Raw genomic sequence first — 17906 nt, forward strand, 5'->3', positions numbered from 1 at the left:
GCCAACCGCTTGGCAGGAAGGGACCCTGGCATCAGTCTGGGCTTTTGTGAGCCTGGGACACATGGGCCAGGCAGGTGCCCCACAAACGTCAGAGACTGTTCTCGTATCTCAACCAATCCCCTCCCTTGGTAGACAGGGAGGAGGAGGCCCAGAAAGAGGCAGGGACCGGCCCAAGGTCACACAGCAAGGCCACGGCAGAGGGGGAACCCCTCAGCCCAGGGCTTCCAGCACCTGCTTCCTCCCACAGCACATTTTCCCAAATTCAAAATCATGCATCCCACGGAGGAGCCGAGAGACACCTTCCTCGCCACTGCTTGGAAACTGCCAGAGACTGCTACGAAGTTCTGCCGCTCAATACGGATCACGTGTATACCTGCTCTGTTCGCCTCTGTGTCCTAGCACGTTGGGCAGTGCCTGGTGTACGGCAGGAACTCAGTGCACACCGGGTGACGAAATCAAGACTCAGTGGAGGATTGAATGGAGGCAGAATCCACTTCTAGGCCCCAGCCCTGGGGATGGGGGTGGGGAGCCGGAAACAGAAGCGAGAAACGGAAGAGGCTCAGGATCCAGGCAGGCTGCACTGAACAAGCAGGGACACTGCTGGCCCACAGCTTCAGAAATCCTGGGCCCCAAAGTGAGAGACAGGTTGCCCCCAATCACCTTGAATGTATGGACTTAAAGACCTGCGGGGGTGGGGGGGGGAACTTCCCTGGCGGTCCAGTGGTTAAGACTCTGCACCTCCACTGCAGGGGGCGCAGGTTCGATCCTTGGTCGGAGAACTAAGATCCCGCGTGCTGCGCGGCACGGCCAAAATAAAAGACTTGTGCGTGTGTTTCTGTGACTTGGCAAGGCCACTAAGCCAGCCACTCTGTCATTTAATTCAGTCACTTGCTCCCTCACTCTCCAAAACTTATGCGGTAAAAATGAGCGTCAGTAACAATCGTCCCCCACTTCCCTGTCGGTGCTGCCAGACCCAGAGCTGATCCCCGTAGCACATTTGGCCAGGAATTGAGCTCCCAAAGCATGAAGACCTGAGCTAAAATCAGGGGCACGCCACTTCTCCTAAGACTCACAACTGCATTTATAAAATGGAGATGGTGGACTTCCCTGGTGGCGCAGTGGTTAAGAATCCGCCTGCCAATGCAGGGTACACAGGTTCAAGCCCTGATCCGGGAAGATCCCACATGCCGCGGAGCAACTAAGCCTGTGTGCCACAACTACTGAGCCTGCGCTCTGGAGCCCACAAGCCACAACTACTGAAGCCCGCGTGCCTAGAGCCCGTGCTCCGCAACAAGAGAAGCCACCACAACGAGAAGCCCCCGCTCGTCACAACTAGAGAAAGCCCGCACGCGTCAACGAAGACCCAACGCAGTCAAAAATAAATAAAATTTTAAATAAATAAATAAATAAAATGGAGATAGTGACGCCTTCTTAAGGAATGCTCTGAAAGCCACATACAGTGATGCATGTGAACATGCTTTGTAAAGTGCCAAAGAGACATAAGAGATTATTCATAACAATATCATTGCCACCACTAGCCCAGCTGGCCCCCAGAGAATCCCAATCTCTAAAGGTCAATGATCATCATCATTATGGCCACCAAAAACTGATAGCAAAATCTATCAGTTATTAAACACTTGAATCTGTCCCAGGCAGGTTGCCTGACTTCTCTCATTTGGGCTCCATAACTAACCCCTGAAGCAAGAATTATTATTGTGTCCATTTTACAGATGGTAAAACTGAGGCATAGAGAAATGAAGTATTCAAATTCACACCATAGGTGGTGGAGCAGGGACAGACTACACCCAAGTCTGTCTGAGTCTGGAGCTCCAGCTCATTCCACTGCCCCGTGGGAGCATGTCACCTTGCAACTCCCCATTTGCCAAAGCCTGACGTGGCCCAAAGCAACATGGTCACTTCTCTGACCCTTGCAGCAGTAACCCTTGAGATGGGTAGGATTGGCTGATTTTGTCGTCCCTGTTTGACAAATGAGGCAACTGACCCCCAGGAAAACTTGGCAACCATGTATCTCAACTCACTGATCATAGAAGAGCAGGAATACAAAGGACTGTGGATAGTGGATCCCGAGGGGGAAACTGAGGCCTGGAGAGGGAAAGGGACCTGCCCAGGTCATTCATTCAGATCTTTCCTGAGACCTTTCTTCATATGTGAGACACACATATGAAGAAAGCAGTGTCTGCTCTTCTAGTTTTATAATGCTGCCCCCCACTCCACTGCTAGCTGCCCCACCCCCTTTGCATCCAGGGCCAGCAACTGACGCCAATTATTTCCTAGTCTGAGTCTTAGTCCCCAACTTACAAATGGGGAAACTAACTTGGTCAGCAAAGAGGTCTAGAGGCCAACACAGTTGCCCCAGGCCCCCATAAAGCCCAGGAAGCCAGTCTCAGTGCCTTTGCTTCTTGCTGCCCCCAATCCAGGGAGGTCTGGAGGTAGAGAACGTGCCCACACTGTATTCACAGAGTTGTGCAACCATCACCACTAATTCCTGCCTGAACCCCATTTATACTTAGCAAGTGCTGAGCTTCAAGCCCCAGCGCTCCTAGGAACACAGGGCTCCTCCCTGGTTTGGCCCAGATGCCAGAAGGCCAGGGTGCCCCTGGAAGAATTTCTCTGGGGCAGAAGTGGAGCAAAATGTAAACACTCAGTGGACACTGTGTTCCACTTAGTGAAACAAAGTTGTGGATTTTCTGGGAAAGGGGCCCATTATATCAGGCCAGCCCAAGCCCAAGCCTTTTCCCAGCCTTGCCTCTGTAGCTGCCCTGAATGCAACGATTGTGCTGCCCCTGGCCTCAGTTTCCCCATCTGCTCCCTGGGCAGCAGGCTGAAACATGTGCCTCCAACATTCCACAGAGGGATCCTCCCCAACAAATGTCTAATCTCATGCACCTTATCAGAAGATAAAGGCCATCCTCTTATGTCAGCCGAGATTGGCAAGAGCAGTCGGCTCGGGCTGGGTTAGGGGATGATCAAATTCAGAACTGGTGATGAAGCTTTATTCTGCAGGCCTTAGGAAGCTTGGGAAAGTTTGAACTGGGGACATGACCCCCACATACTGGGCCAGAAAGGGGGCTGTCCTTGTAGCCATTAGCAACAGGAAGAAAGGTCAGGATTCCAGACACTGGTTTCTATCTTCTAGCTCTGCTCTGCCACTCATTAGCTGTGTGACCTTGGAGAAGTCCCTTACCTTCTCCGAGCCTCAGTTAACCCTTCCGCAAAATGGGGATAATTCTATCCTCCCTGCCTTACCTCTCAGGATTATGGGGGAAATCTGATGAGATGATGAATAGAAAAGCCCTTATAGGAAAAATATAAGGGACTTTGATTCTGGTCCAGGTGATAAGAGCTATGGCGATGAAGAACACCCCACCCGCCCCAAGAAAAAAATTCCCCTGCCCTTTTCTACCTCTTTTCCCCCTACAGAAATGCTGGAATCCCTCCAAGAAGGGTCAGAGAAATCCAGGGATCCCAGAGACAAGAGGGGTCACAGAAGGAATACTGGACATCTGCGTCTTGTCTGGATGACATTTGTGAAGCCTGGCCCCCCCGTCCCCGAGACAGCCCCTCTAGCTCTCAGGCAGGCAGCAAGCCAGGGGAAATGGTCAGTATCCACGTGGGAGAGAGGCTGGGCAACAGACAGGGGAGCCAGAGTCAGCATTTCCAAGTCACCACTGTGAGAGGAGTTTCTGGGCAAGAGCAGGGAGGAGGCTGCTGGGGGTGGGAGATGCTCCCCTGTTGAGTCTCCCCCACCTCCATCCCTCCTGCAAGAGACAATGATGTCACCTTTCATGTGACAACTGTACCTGTGTCACTTTCCTCCTCTGTAAAATGGGGGTGATAAAGCCTCTGACACACCGTGAGTCCAGTTCAATAAACATGCCTGTCATTCTCCCATCCTGTGAAACCTGGGAGGCTCCCAGTGCTGACATCTTCTTCCCCCAATTTTCCACCTGAGTTATTTAAAGAAGAAATCTGAAGGCACTTTCAGGACAGAGCCCAGGCCCTGGGGGCGTTATCCATCTCCTGACAAGGTAGATGAGATCCGCTGTGTGTGGAAGGGGCGGGGGGAAGGAAAGGGGGCCTCTCCGTGGGTTAGAGGTACATGCTTCAGCCTGCTGGCTGGGGAGGGGATGGGGAATCCTACCGCTCTCCAAGGCTCTTAGAAACAATCCTGGTTCCTTGAGCTTGTGTTGCCTGGAGGAAAGGCTGACCCCTGGGCAATGGACCACAGGGGAGCACTCTTCCCATCATTCGCCACCAGGAATGAAGGACTGACACCTGTTGGTGCCCAGATGCCCTTGTCCACCATCTATGTGGGATAAAAGGTGAAGGATCTGGGCACCTGTGTGCAGCTGGAGACGATCAAACTTCTTCACATCTCTGAAGAGAATAGTATGGAAGGAGGGGTCTTTCTGGGAAGCCTGAAAGATGGGCTAGTCACCCTCCCCAACCCCAGCTCTTTAGTTCTGGCCAAAATGAACCACTCCTGCTTCTCCCTTCCACGCCTTTTCCCAGGCAGCTCCCTCCTCCTGGAGAGCCCTCCCTGAACCAAACGTCCCAATCCAGCTCCGTCCAAGGCCTAGATCAAATGTCCCCTCCTCCCGGAAGCACATTTTGACTGCTGTGCCCCACGCTGCCCCCCCGTTTCTCTGAGCGTCAGTTTCCTGTCCCTCTCCAGTGGCAATGTGCACTGTTGGCTGTGTCACAGCCAACACCTGCACACATTTATTTATTCCCCTCTGGGGGGCACAGGTGATTGCAGTGGTTCCTGGCACAGGCTCAGAGCTAGGCAAACCTGAACTCAAAGGCCAGCTTTGCCATTTATTAGTCACCTGACCATGGGAGAGTCATTTCTCCTCTCTGAGCCTCAGTTTCCTCTGGAAAATGGGGGCAATAATAATACCTACTCCACAGAGCTGTTGTTGCAATTAAATGAGACAATGCACATTAAGTGCTCAGCACAGAGCCTGGCACAGCTTGAGAGCTCAGTAACGTGACTTATTTGTTATGGTGACCCTTCAGGCAAGTTCACAGATGAGTTTTCTTTCTTTCTTCCTTCCTTCTTTCCTTCCTCCCTCCCTCCCCCCCTCCCTTCCTTTCTTTCTTTCTTTGTTTCTTTTTTTTTTTTTAATAACCTGCACTTTTTTTAAAAAAGAAATATTTATTTGGTTGCACCGGGTCTTAGTTGCAGATGGGCTCCTTAGCTGTGGCTCACGGGGTCCCTAGTTGCAGCTCACCGGCTCCTTAGTTGCAGCACGTGGGCTCCTTAGTTGCAGCCCACAGGCTCCTTAGTTGTGGCATGCAAACTCTTAGTTGCAGCATGTGGGATCTAGTTCCCTGACCAGGGATCGAACCCGGGCCCCCTGCATTGGGAGCATGGAGTCTTATCCACTGTGCCACCAGGGAAGTCCCACAGATGAGTTTTCTTTACATCTCCTGAAAAGCCTACCACAGAGCCACACAACGGATGAATGGATATCTATGGAGGTGGGTCTGTGTGCAACATAAGGAAGCCTTTCTCTACTTTCCCAGAGCAGAATAACCTGGGCCTGGGCTGTCTCTGCAGGTCATGAGCTCTGTGTCATGGAGCAGCATGCAAGTAGATGTAGGATCCACTTGAACTGCTGACAGAAGGCAGTAGACATAGTGATCAGAGCGTGAGCTCTGAAGACAGACTCCTTGGACTTGAACCCCAGCTTCTCCTCTTAGTCAATGTGTGACCTTCACTAGCTATGCCTCGGTTTTCCCATCTATAAAATGGGGAGAGTAATGGCACCTACCCAAAGGATTGTCATGAGGATTAAATGAAATAATACATGAAAAACAATAGACCATGCTCAGCATAGAGAGAGTAATTCAGTAAACATTACCTATTGTAATCATTGTTGATATTTGTATCACTATTACTGAAAAGAGGAGTTATGGCGCTTTGCAGGCCTATAAGCTATTCATTCTCCTATAACCCAAGATTCCACTAACATGTTCATATGTTCTCATGGCTCTGTCCACTCCCCCTTCTTCTGGTGTTAGCTCTGCTCCTCCATGTGCTACACACTTGACCCAGGCCTGGCCACTATAGGGAATGTCCCTATCCCCCAGCAACAATGATTGAACCAATCAGAGTCCTTCCCTTGGGTTGATATGTAGATCCTAGAAGAAAAATAGTTCCCTCTTTCAGTTTGGGTTGCTAAGCTGGGGCAGTGGACAGCCAGTTCCTCATAAGGGCAGAGAGGAGAGACAAGCCGTGATGGGAGAGAGATGGAGAGTCTATCTGATTCTTCATCCTTCAGTTCTCTGAACTGCCCCAGGATCCATTGAAGTCCACTTTGTAGTTCAAAGCCACTTTGAATAGAGTTTTTGTCACTTGTTTCTGAAAAATCCAGGCCCAATTATACAGGCTCTGACCAAGACATAGTCTGTGCTGGCCATGGGCAGGGCAGGGCAGAGGCAGTATTATGACTGCTCCTGTGTGTTCCAGCACAGTCCCTGTCGTCTGGGCTGCAAAGGACAGTCCGCAAAGCATGTTCTAAAGAATCATCCTGACCCAATGGCCTTCACACACTGCTTCCCGGAGCCCTGGGAATCTGCAGAGGCACCTCCAAAAACACCCACAGAACGAAGGGCAGTAAGGAGGGCAACAAGATTCTGTGTAAATTGCTGCCAATTCAACCACAGCAGTTCTGTTGCAAATGCGTATGTATCGGGATTCTGCTGCCCCAAAAGATTTGAAATACCTTATTCTAATGGATACTCAGAAGAGTATTAAGAAGTAACCAAGACTGCTGTCTACCCCCATTCTCCAAAAAAGAAAACTGAGGCCCAGAAAGGGGAAGTGATGAGGCCGAGGCCACAGAGCAAGTCAGTGTCAGAGCACGCACTCGAATGCAGGGCTCTGGACTCGCAGGCCAAATGAACTCCACTGCACCAGGCTGCCTGTGAAAATCTATCATCTCTCACATTTCCTGTCTCCTCCGGTAGACTGATGGTGGTTAATATCTAGAGTCTCACCTTTCTCAGCTCTGACTCCTACAGAGTTGCCTGCCTCTGAGCCTGGCTCCTTGGAGGGCTCCAGAAGCTCAAGGAACTTGTGGAATAAATGTATGAACCAACCGCGACCTTCCCCCTACCATGTACACATACACTTAGTTCCCCTTCGCCCCACCCATTTGCCCAAACGTCAGGGAAAGCCTGGCAGGCCCCCTCCTGGGAACTCCTAATCCACCTCCTCTGTCCTGGCTGTTCCATGACTGTGGACAGAGGATTCCTTGTTCGCAGTGCTTCCTGCCCAGAGATCTCTGTGGGGCCCATGCGCTGGCAGGAAAGAGCCAAATCGCTCCTTTTAACTGGTGTTAAAGCACCTCTGTCCCTACCACCCCCAGGAGCAACATGCTCCCAGCTCTGTTTGGCATCTATTCTACCTGCCCTGGCCTGGCTCAGCCCCACCTCAACGCCCATAGCCCCTGCTCCCTACACATACACACACACACGTACGCACACACACACATACGCACACACACAGGAGAGTTCCCCTAGGTACAGAGGTGCCTCACATCTAATCAAAAGTAAAAACCAGAGGATTCTAGAATGACAACATCACAGGCCTGGCAGTTGTGCTTTACTAATAACCCCACAATGACATTTGCATAATACTTCGCAATTTCCCAATCAGTATAACATCATTGGCCCGGTTCCCTCTCCACACCCTCACCCTGCCAGTGTCACGGAACCCGGGAGGTGGAAAGGGGCTTTGACATGTCCCAGGCCAGCAGTTTGCAAAGTGTCTTGCACAGAGCCCAGGATGGGTTTCCGTCATTGTCTGAGGGCTGCTGGTGCTGAGGAGTTAGCCAATTAGAGTCCCCCGGCCCACCGCAACTTTGACCACGGCTGCAATCCCACCCCTCTACTGTTTTGTACACTGAGATTCTCTGGGGTTCATTTGAAAAGGGGATTTCACTGCTGGAAAGTTTGAAAGCAACTCATTTACTCTGACCCCACCTCCCCACCCTGACAATGTATATATGACCCTGAGGCCAACAGAGAGGGAGGTGGCTGCCCCGGGTCATGCAGGAGTCAGTGGCAGAACAGAATGAAAACACCCTCTTCTGAATCTAGTCTACGACCTCACAATGGTTAAGCAAAAGAAAACAAGGTCTGCAAGTCAGCAGATCCGGCTTCCAGGTCCAAGGCCATCCGTCCCCAGCCATGGTGGATGGATCAGCAATTTGGGCAAAGCATGCTGCCTAACACAGAGGTGCTTAATGAATACCCATTGCAGTCCCTCCTCAAAACAAGCCAAAACCAGAGATGACCCTCAGCACTGCCCCACTTTTTCAAACCCACCAGGAATCTGTGGCGTAGACAAACCCTCTCGCCTCCCCAGCAGTAAAATGTATTAAAACAGCCTGAGGGCTGAAAGACCAAATTTGTCCAACCCGAGCAAAAGAGCCAAGATGAGGCTGAGCCTCTGTAACACTCACCCCTGCTGCGACCACACCAGCTCCCTGGGGGTAAGGACGGCAGTCAGGCACCTGGAAGGAGGAAACAGTGTTAGCACCGCCGAACTGAGTTCGTGGACACAGCGTGGAGCTGGAAACTGAGAGGCTGGCATTTGACTCTCTGAGGAACCTTTGGGAAGTTGCTGAACCTGTTACACAGAAAGGCCTGTGTGACTATGCAGAGCAAAAGGGAAAGTAACAAATATGAAACTGGAGCGGCCAGGAGGGGCCAGGCCATGAAGGGCCTTGGAGGCCGAGGTAAAGAATTCAGTCCTGAGACTAAGAGCAATGAGAAACCATTGACCTGTAGGGTCGAGAATGTACTGGAAACAGGCAAGAGTAGCTTTAGGCATGTGAGTTAGGAGGCTGTTGTGGCTGTCTGGGGACATGTGACAAGGGCCCAGGCTGGGGTGGGGACAGCAGAGCTGGGATGAGGTGGATGGATTCCAGAGCTCTTTGAGTGGTGGTATCTCCAGACTTCGGCAGTGGACAAGATCTGGGGGGATGAGGGAGAGAGAGGTCTGCCAACCCCTCAGGCACCTGTTTCATGTCAGTCCCCTGGTCTCCAGCACCCAGGACGAGACACACCCATTGTTCTCTCAACCTGGCCTATCCTTAACTCAGTTTCCCCATCTGTCAAATAAACATGGTTGGGGACTTCCCTGGTGGCACAGTGGTTAAGAATCCGCCTGCCAGTGCAGAGGACATGGGATCAATCCCTGGTCTGGGAAGATCCCACATGCTGCAGAGCAGCTAAGCCCGTGCACCACAGCTACTGAGCCTGCGCTCTAGAGCCCATGAGCCACAACTACTGAGCCCGCATGCCACAACTACTGAAGCCCGCGTGCTCTAGGGCCCATGTGCCGCAACTACTGAGCTCGCATGCTGCAACTACTGAAGCCCAAGCGCCTAGAGCCCATGCTCCGCAACAAGAGAAGCCACCGCAATGAGAAGCCCGTGCACCACAACGAAGAGTATCCCCTGCTCGCCACAACTAGAGAAAGCCCGCCCGCAGCAACAAAGGCCCAACGCAGCCAAAAAATAAATTAAAAAAAAATTAAAAAGTGAAATAAAATAAACACGGTTGGACTCAGGGGTCCCTAAGGTCTTTTTAGCATTAATGTTCTGTTCTGGTCTAATTCACTCACAGAGTACTTAAGCCCCTTTTCAATCATCTTTAAGCCCCAACTGCAGGCCTGGCCTAGTACACAGTGGGCAGGATCGTTGGAGGGAGAAACCTCGGGGCCCCTGGAGTCACACACTTAGAACAGTAATCTCCAGGTGGGATGAAGTATTTCCGCTTCACATAGAACACAAGAACTGAGCAAATAGGAAGACCACCTGGGCTGAGGTTGGAACAGCAGAAGCAGAAGCTGTGTGCCCGAGCAACTTATTCCTGCCCCTGCTCCAGAGGCCGGCAGGGGCCTCAGGACATTGCCACTGCAGCTGTAACATCCATCACCCAGCAGATTACAACCTGGTTCCCCATCCACTGTTTCCCAGAGCCCAGGCTCACCCTGGGGGCCAGGTACCGAGGGACCCAGGAGGCAGTGCAGGACAGTGGTTTAAGCTGGGGCTCTGCAGCCACGCAGACCGGTTTGAATTCTGCCCCCACCTGTCTCTAGCAAAGTGGCCTGGGGCAAGTCACCTCACTTCTCTGAGCCTCGGTTTCCTCATTTGGAAAACAGGAGTCGTAGTGTCTGCTTCCAGGGCTAACGGGAGGATTAAATGAGATGCTACATGTGGAGAACTCAGCACAGTTCCTTAACACAACAATCCAGGAGGAGCCGCCATTTACAGATGTGAACACTGGGACCCAGGGAGTTGAAATGACTCACTGAAGATCATTAGAGAATCAGCACAGGGGTGAGACCCAGAGCTCAGGTTCTTAACTGCCAGGTTATACGCTAACCATTTGGGTTCCTCTTTTTTATTTATTTTTAAAATTTATTTATTTTATTTATTTTATTTTTGGCTGCGTTGGGTCTTCGTTGCTGCGTGCGGGCTTTTCTCTAGTTGCAGCGAGCGGGGGCTACTCTTCGTTGCGGTGCGCGGGCTTCTCATTGCGGTGGCTTCTCTTGTTGCGGAGCACGGGCTCTAGGCACACGGGCTTCCGTAGTTGTGGCGCACGGGCTTAGTTGCTCCGCGGCATGTGAGATCTTCCCGGTCCAGGGCTCGAACCTGTGTCCCCTTCATTGACAGGCGGATTCTTAACCACTGCGCCACCGGGAAGCCCCTGGGTTCCTCTTTTTTAGATGAAGACGTTGAGACGAAAAAATTACAAGTGACTTGACCAGAGCCACAGAGGGAATTCATGGTAGAAGAGGGATTTGAACCTAGGCCTCCTTGATGAAAAAGCCCCTGGTCTCCCCCACGGCTATCCAGAAAGTAGATGTGTGTGGAGAAGCTTCAGATTTCGGGGCCCTTTAAACCTGGAACAGGGACAAATGCAAATCTGGGCAGATGGAGTAAGGGTGGTGGTGAAGCTACCTTGAGAGGAAACCAGAAGGAGCGGGTGAAACAAAAGCCTCTTTCTCAGCACTCACTGGGGACTGGGCAGGAGAGGAGGGGCTGACAAGCAGGGCCATCCGTCCCGCCAGGGCCGAGCTGAGGGCTGGATCTAAACAAACAGAAACAGTTCCAGCTTGGCCACCAACTTGCTGGCTGATCCTAGGGAGGTCACACACACATACACACACTCAGGTCTCTGTTTCTTCAACTCAAGAATGAGACAGTTGTAATGAATGGTGTCGAGATCCCTTGCAGTTATAGAAGACTATTCATAACCATTTCTCATGAGCGCCAGACTCCTGGTCAGGCCCTGCTCTCACGAGCCCCAGAGGGGGCCTCTTAACGCTGGCTCCAATATTCCTACAATGGCAAGGGAAGTCCTGCATTCAGGTTCTGGCTATATAGCCAGGTCACTTCCCCTCAACAGGCCTCACCTTCCTCATCTATAAAATGGGCACACATCTTTGCCTGATCACCTATAGAACCAGAAGATCCAAGGAGCTTCCCCTAAAGGCAAGCAATCCCCATCGCAGCTCCCACCCTCAAGCTCTTTTAACTTCTCCTTTCCCTCTGACCCATGTCCCATTTGGACAAATGGAATAACTGAATCCAAGCTGACAGATGCAACAGCAGTAGCAACAACTCCCACAACCAGGAGTAGTAGTAACCACTGCCACAGCTAAGACTCGGCCGTGCAAATGTGCAGGCACTGTGCTAAGCGTGCACTTGGATTATATCTCAGGTGATCCCCTCCATCAACGAGATAAATCCCACCCTTAATCTAGATTTACAGATGATAGACTAAGGTTCAGCAAAGTGAAGTGACTTGCCTAAGGTCACCCACAGAGCAAGTGCATAGCATGGCCACCCAGACAGGGGCTCTTCGTCTGACACCAGAAGCCCTGATTTTATCCTTGAGGCTATGGAGTTATTCTGCGTAACATTCCACCATGGAGTGTGGCCCAGGTATGGGGGGTGGTGAGTGGGGGAATATCTCGACTTCACCTTCACCCCCAAACCTCCCCAAATAACTAGGCTCTATTTTCTTGTATGATTATTCAAATATGTCCAACTCAACTTAGGCTAGAACACCGCTGTCCAATCGAGACATAATACAAGCCAAATATGTAATTTAAAATTTTCCAGTAGCCACATTTAAAAGAGTACAAAGGAATGGGTGAAATTAATTTTAATAGTATATTTATTTAACATGTAATCAATATCAAAAGTATTATTGAGGGAATTCCCTGGCAGTCCACTGGTTAGGACTCTGTGCTTCCACTGCTGGGGGCCCGGGTTCAGTCCCTGGTTGGGGAACTAAGATCCCGCAAGCCTCGAGACCCACCCCCCAAAAAAAAGAAAAAATCCAAAAGTATTACTGAAATATTTTACAATCTTTTTTTTCATACTAAATCTTCTAAATCCAGTGTACACCTTACACTTACAGCACATCTCAATTCTGACACTAAATTTTCATCAGATATTTAGAGTCTCTTCGCCTTTACAGTTGAAAAAGTGTTTGTACAAATCTAAGTTCACAGACATACATAGAAGTTTTCCAATAACTGGAGTATTCTTTCTACTTTTTAAATTAATTAAAATTAAATAAGATTACAAATTCAGTTCCTTGGTGACACCAGCCACATTTCAAGTGCTCAGTAGTCTCACGTGGCTGGCGGCTACTGTAAGGGGCAGCTCTAACGGTCAAGTCCTAGAGGGCGGGACTTGTGGCCTCCTTGGCCCTAAGCCAGAGCTAGGCCTCCCAAAATAAAGTTGAATGTCAACAGAATGGAGTCTACTCATTCCAACCCCCTACGGAGCCTGATATTAATATTTACCTCTGGTGCCTTTATACTTACAGCGCTGGTGACAAAGGGACAGAGTACCCATTGCTCAGATGGCACTATGGCTCCGAGGGATGGGCCACCACTCCAAGGTCCCCCAGGTTTGACCCACAGCCTGTCTGACTTGGAAGCCTAAGCTCTGTCCCTAAAGCTTGGCAGGGGCCCGGTCTGGGGCTCAGGCTTCTAGCCTTTGCCACTAAATTCCCTCCTGTCCCAGTCTAAATGGCAAAGAATGGCCCCTAACAGGACACCCAGTGAAGAGGGGAAAAGGGAAGGAAGTGGCATGGGCTGCACTGGGTGATGGTCCTGCACACGGGGCTTAGGCCACTGGGTACGATTCCCAACCCTCCCCACCCTTACCCAGCAGGAGGCAAAGCCAGCAAGGTCCACTGGCCGCCTGCCCTCTGGGTTGGGTCTCCGAGGCTCGGCGCCAGGCCCTCCCCCACATCTCGCCCAAGAACACTCACCCAGAGGCCCCTGGACTAGGGCCAGAGCCTGTACTCACCTCCCAGGGTCACCTCAGCTGGAGTCAAGGGAAAGGATCCAAGAGGCAGTCCACCCCCCACGCCCCCACCCCGGGGAGGAGGGGAGGAATAGGCCCTGGCGGCAGATTCCAGAGTAGGGAAAGGGTGGCAGGTATAGGCCAGAAAAACCTGGGCAGCTCCACCCCTCTCCTGGGGAGCACAGCTAGCACTCAGCCCCCTCCCTCCAGCCTAACCAGGTGAAACTCTCGCCAGTTATTAGGTTTAACAATTAACTCTGATTGGTTTCCATTTCAGCAGGAGGCAGTTCCAGCAAAAAGTCCCATCTGGGGTAGGTGGACTTGGAAGGGGATAGAGGGGAAGGGCTTGGTGTGAAGGGAGAAAGGGGTGGTTAGTGAAGCAACCCACCTCCTCCTTCCGGTCCCAACCTACCAGTGTGGGGCAGCTAAGGCGTGACAGCATAAGTTCTATAAGGTCACAGACAGCGCCTGGCACATAGTAGGTGCTCAATAAATATTTCTAATTAACAAATAAGGGGGTGGAGTGATGGAGGAGAAATGAAGGAAGGCAAAAGTTCACTTGTCCTGGGTCCTTGCTGAGACCAAGCTGGGCTGAGAACCAGGAGGGGAGCCACCCAGGACATGCCGGGAAATGGCTTTGAAGTCCCCCAGCCCTGGCGCTGCTCTTCCTAGCTGTGACCTTTGCAGCCCTCCTTCTTCCCCATAAACAAGGGGTGACGGATAACACTACGGTATCACCTACAGGGCTGTACAAGGACAGGCCCAAGAGGCTGGGATGCTCTGTGCCGCTGTAATTCAGCCATGTCCCTCGCTGCTTGGCAGCAGACTCCTCTTCTCAGGCCACCCCCTGAACTCCCCCACATCCCAATATTCCCCTGGATCCCACCTATGTGGCCCTTTTCCTTTCCGGGAAGGAAAGCCCGGGATGATGATGGCTCCAGCCCACTCACATCCCACTCACCTGGGATCACACACACACACCCTGGCAACAGATGGCTCCTAATTTGGCATTTGTTTGTCATTTACACCCCTCCCTGGGCCCCCTCCTCGGGCCCCCTCCTCACCCTCTTCCCCCAACCCCTAACCCAGGCCTACAAACGACAAAAGCCCACACCAGGCTGGCGCTAAACTCACTGTGGCCCGTTCACTCTGCGTTCTTGGGCGGGGGCTCCCGCTTCTGGACCTCTGCTTCCCATCTGTGTAATGTGGAGGTGAGGGGGCGTGGATTAAGAGATCGCTTCTCCTGATATTTAGAGATTCTGACATTTCTGGAATCAGTTTGCGTTTTAACTTCAGACAGACCAGAGTTCAGATCCTGGCCAGGGAAACAGGCAGCCTTGATATTACGAGAAAGACTCTGAGACAGGCCTGCAGAGGCCCGGAGCTGCAGCTCACCCCTGAGCATTCTCAGCTCAAGCCTGGGCAGAGGGACAAAGGCCCTGCAGGCTCACTGGGCTCTCCTACCTCCACCATAAAGCCCCAACTTTTTATTTCTGCCCCACCTTTCCAGTCTTCTCTCTGTCGTTCTCAGTAGCGGCATCATGAGCTACCATTCCCCCAATTTCTTCCTGGTGAAACAAAGCTTGAAGCTCCCCCCCCCATCTGAGGTGCTGACCCTAAGGCCCTTCTAAGTGGAGATTCTAGAACTGCCTCGGCTTCCACCCCGCCCTTTCCTGCATCCTGCCCACATCGCTCCAAGAATGTGCCCCACTCTACCATGCCCGGCCTGGCACTTGCCTCCTTTATCTCCACAGGGAATACCTGTCTCCCTGCTCCCCACGGCCCCCTCCCGCTTCTTGCCCATCCAGCTCAAACCTCCAGCACGGAGTCTACACTGATCACTCACTCCTCAAGTCACTCAGCCATGTCTCTCCCAGACACTGCTCCCCGGAGGAGAGGCTTACCAGCCCTATGTGACCTTAAGACCCTGCAGACCAAGGAACTCCCGCAATTATTTTTCTCTGTCCCTCACCCTTGCCCCCCAGCACCGTGAGAACACAGTAGGTGCCTGCTAAAACAACGATGATAATAACCATTACCTGAAAAATAATGAATTATAATTGCTTATTGGCCATTTATTCTTTACAATGCTCAGATCTCAGCATTTTACACGTATCATTTCAGTTCATCCTCCCAAGCCCCCCGCAGACTTGTCATTCCTACCCCTTTGTCTTCAACTGAGGAAACTGAGGCTCAGAGAGGTGAAATGATTTGCCCAAGGTCACATAGCCAGGAGATGGCAGAGTCATAAGACTGGAATTTAAGTTCTTATCCACCGCCCTACTTGGCCTTCCTCCAATCCACACATAAAGGAGGGGATATGTGAGAAGCTGTGACCTGCCAGTGATGGGGCCATGGGGGCCCCACAGAAACCAGCCCAGCCCAGGGCCAGAGGCAGATTCCGTAAATAAAACTTCACAACCTTCTATTGCATACCTACTCTGTGCAAAGCCCTATGCTAGGTGCTGGGGGCACAGAATATTACATGAGACCTCTGGAACTCACAATCTAGCAAGAGAGACAAGCCACGTCCCAGGATAAAGCCAAGAGCAAGCAGAACTTGTCCCCAGAGGAGACCAGATAAGGTGCTAAGGGAATGCAGAGGACGGAAAGACAAATCTCCCTGTGGGGTTGGGGACGGGAGGGCTCACAAGGCTTTGGGGGACAGAGGCTGGCATCTGAGCTGAGCCTTGACAAGGCAGGCAGGATTTCAACAGTGACTGAGGAAGGATGGGGTGTGGCATTCCTGGCAGAGATGAACCCAGGAAGTTAGGGCAAAGACACAGGTAAGCACTGGGTGTGTCCCAGGAGCCACAGCAAATGCATTCTCCAAGCCCCTTCCCTTGGCACTGGTCCCAGGTGTCCGGCCCTGAAGAGAGGCCACCATGGGCGTCCCCAGACTCCCAGGCAGCTGATTCATTCTGGTAAGCGGGCATGGAAAGGGAGAGAGGGCTGAGTGCCTGGGCACATGGTCTGCCAGAAGGGGCTCAAGGGGCTAGAATCCAGGCTCTGTACAGACTCTCTCAAGATGGGAGATGCTGAAGGGAGGAGGTGGTCCCACCAGAAGTGGGTGACGCTGGGGAGGAAACAAGGAAAGGGGCAAAGGCTGTGAATTGGGCAGCAGGAGACCTGGCTTCCAGAACTACAGAACAAAGCTGCATGGGACCTTGGGCTTATCCTGTCCAACCCTCATTTTTACAGCTGGGAAAACTGAGGCCCAGATAGGGGAAGAGACTGGTTTGCAGTCCCTTCGCAGCAGAACCAGCCACGTGCTGAGAGGCAGGAGAAATCTGCCTTCAATGCTTCACTCTGCCATGACCTCCCAGCGACCTTTCTCCAGTCATTAGGCTCCCACTCAACAAAACAGCCCTGAAGTCGGCACTTCTGAACTTTTATGGGTCGTGACTCAAAAGACTCGCGTGGTGCCTGCGGATCCTTTCCCGAGGACAGGGAACACTCTGAGAACTGTGCATGCCGTTTCGGAAGTTCACAAACATCTGAGACCAGCGTTCCCCGAGGGCAGTCTGAGAACCCTCTGTGTCCCAGTCACCTCGACTGGAACCTATTAAAACAGGCTGATTCCAGGGCCCCCACCACGGGGTGCTCAGCCGCTCTCCTTTTAGCTGGTTCGCAGATTGAACACAGAGAGGGCTCTGTGGCTAGAAGTTTTAAAGCCACTGCTCATTAATCAAGGTCCCTTCTGGTTGAGCCAGCTGCTCAAGCTGGCCCTGGTCATGGTCATGGTCATGGTGGAGGTGAGTGGAGGCCCAGCAAGCTGACTGCAGCTGGCTAGATTCTGAATTGACATTCTGAGATCAGCAGCCCTTCCTGGGAGGGAGTCCGGACTCCTGGGCTGCACTTGGGGTGGGAGGAGGGATCCTATCAACCCCAGCCTAGAGGCTCTTTTCCTCTCTCCAGACTCTCACTCCGGCCCTCAGCCAGGTCCGGCTCCCTTCCTTTTCCTTTCTAACACAACTCTGCTCCTGAATCTCCATTTCCTGGCTGCAGCCTCTGCCTCCCTCCCCTCCATCACCGAGCCTGACAGAAGACCTCCAAGCCCCCAAGCACCCTTCTGAGGAGATAAAACTATCATGCTTTGCAGATGACAAGCTCATTTAATTGGGAGACTCAAGATAATAAATGAAGAACTAAGGTGGCCAGTGACAAAACAACATCTAAAGAAAAAGCCAAGTGCCTTCAGTCCTGGCCTGTTACCTGCTCTTGATGCAGCATCTCTCCAACAGGTGGGCAGCTGCCTAGAACCAGAGAGGCTCAGAGCCTTGTCCTTCCTGGTAGGAAGACCAGTCCCTGATGGGGTGACAGCATAGGTTTAGGAAGCAGGAGACCCCACTCTCTGAGCCAAGAATCTGTTCTCCAAATTTGAGCAAGTGTGCATCCCTCTGTGGACCCCTAAACGTTCTCACAGGCTCCATCCGGGGCAGTATAGGAAAGACTCCAGACCACCTGTGGGCTTTGGCTAGATCCGGCTTTAAATCCCAGCTGTGCGACTTGCTGGCTGAGGACTGGGTAGGCCTT

The 17906-nt window shown here is 52.0% G+C and overlaps 1 protein-coding gene across 31 annotated transcripts in view; it reads right to left on the minus strand.

Moving 5' to 3' along the window:
* The window catches only part of EPB41L1 (erythrocyte membrane protein band 4.1 like 1), a 136499-nt gene that overhangs the window by 96975 nt on the left and 21618 nt on the right, over positions 1-17906 (minus strand). For 28 of the 31 annotated variants that reach the window (XM_082430050.1, XM_082430035.1, XM_082430053.1 and 25 more), the window contains one exon: positions 8496-8546. The exons of 1 other annotated variant lie outside the window; for it this stretch is intronic. The gene's annotated coding sequence lies outside the window, so the exon portion shown is untranslated. Of the gene's footprint in view, positions 1-8495; positions 8553-16789; positions 17065-17906 lie in introns of those variants that run through there. 2 more of the 31 variants (XM_082430046.1, XM_082430049.1) reach the window with 2 other exon arrangements.

Source organism: Balaenoptera physalus (genome assembly GCF_965194825.1).
Source record: "Balaenoptera physalus genome assembly, chromosome: 16".
Classification (NCBI taxonomy): domain Eukaryota; kingdom Metazoa; phylum Chordata; class Mammalia; order Artiodactyla; family Balaenopteridae; genus Balaenoptera; species Balaenoptera physalus.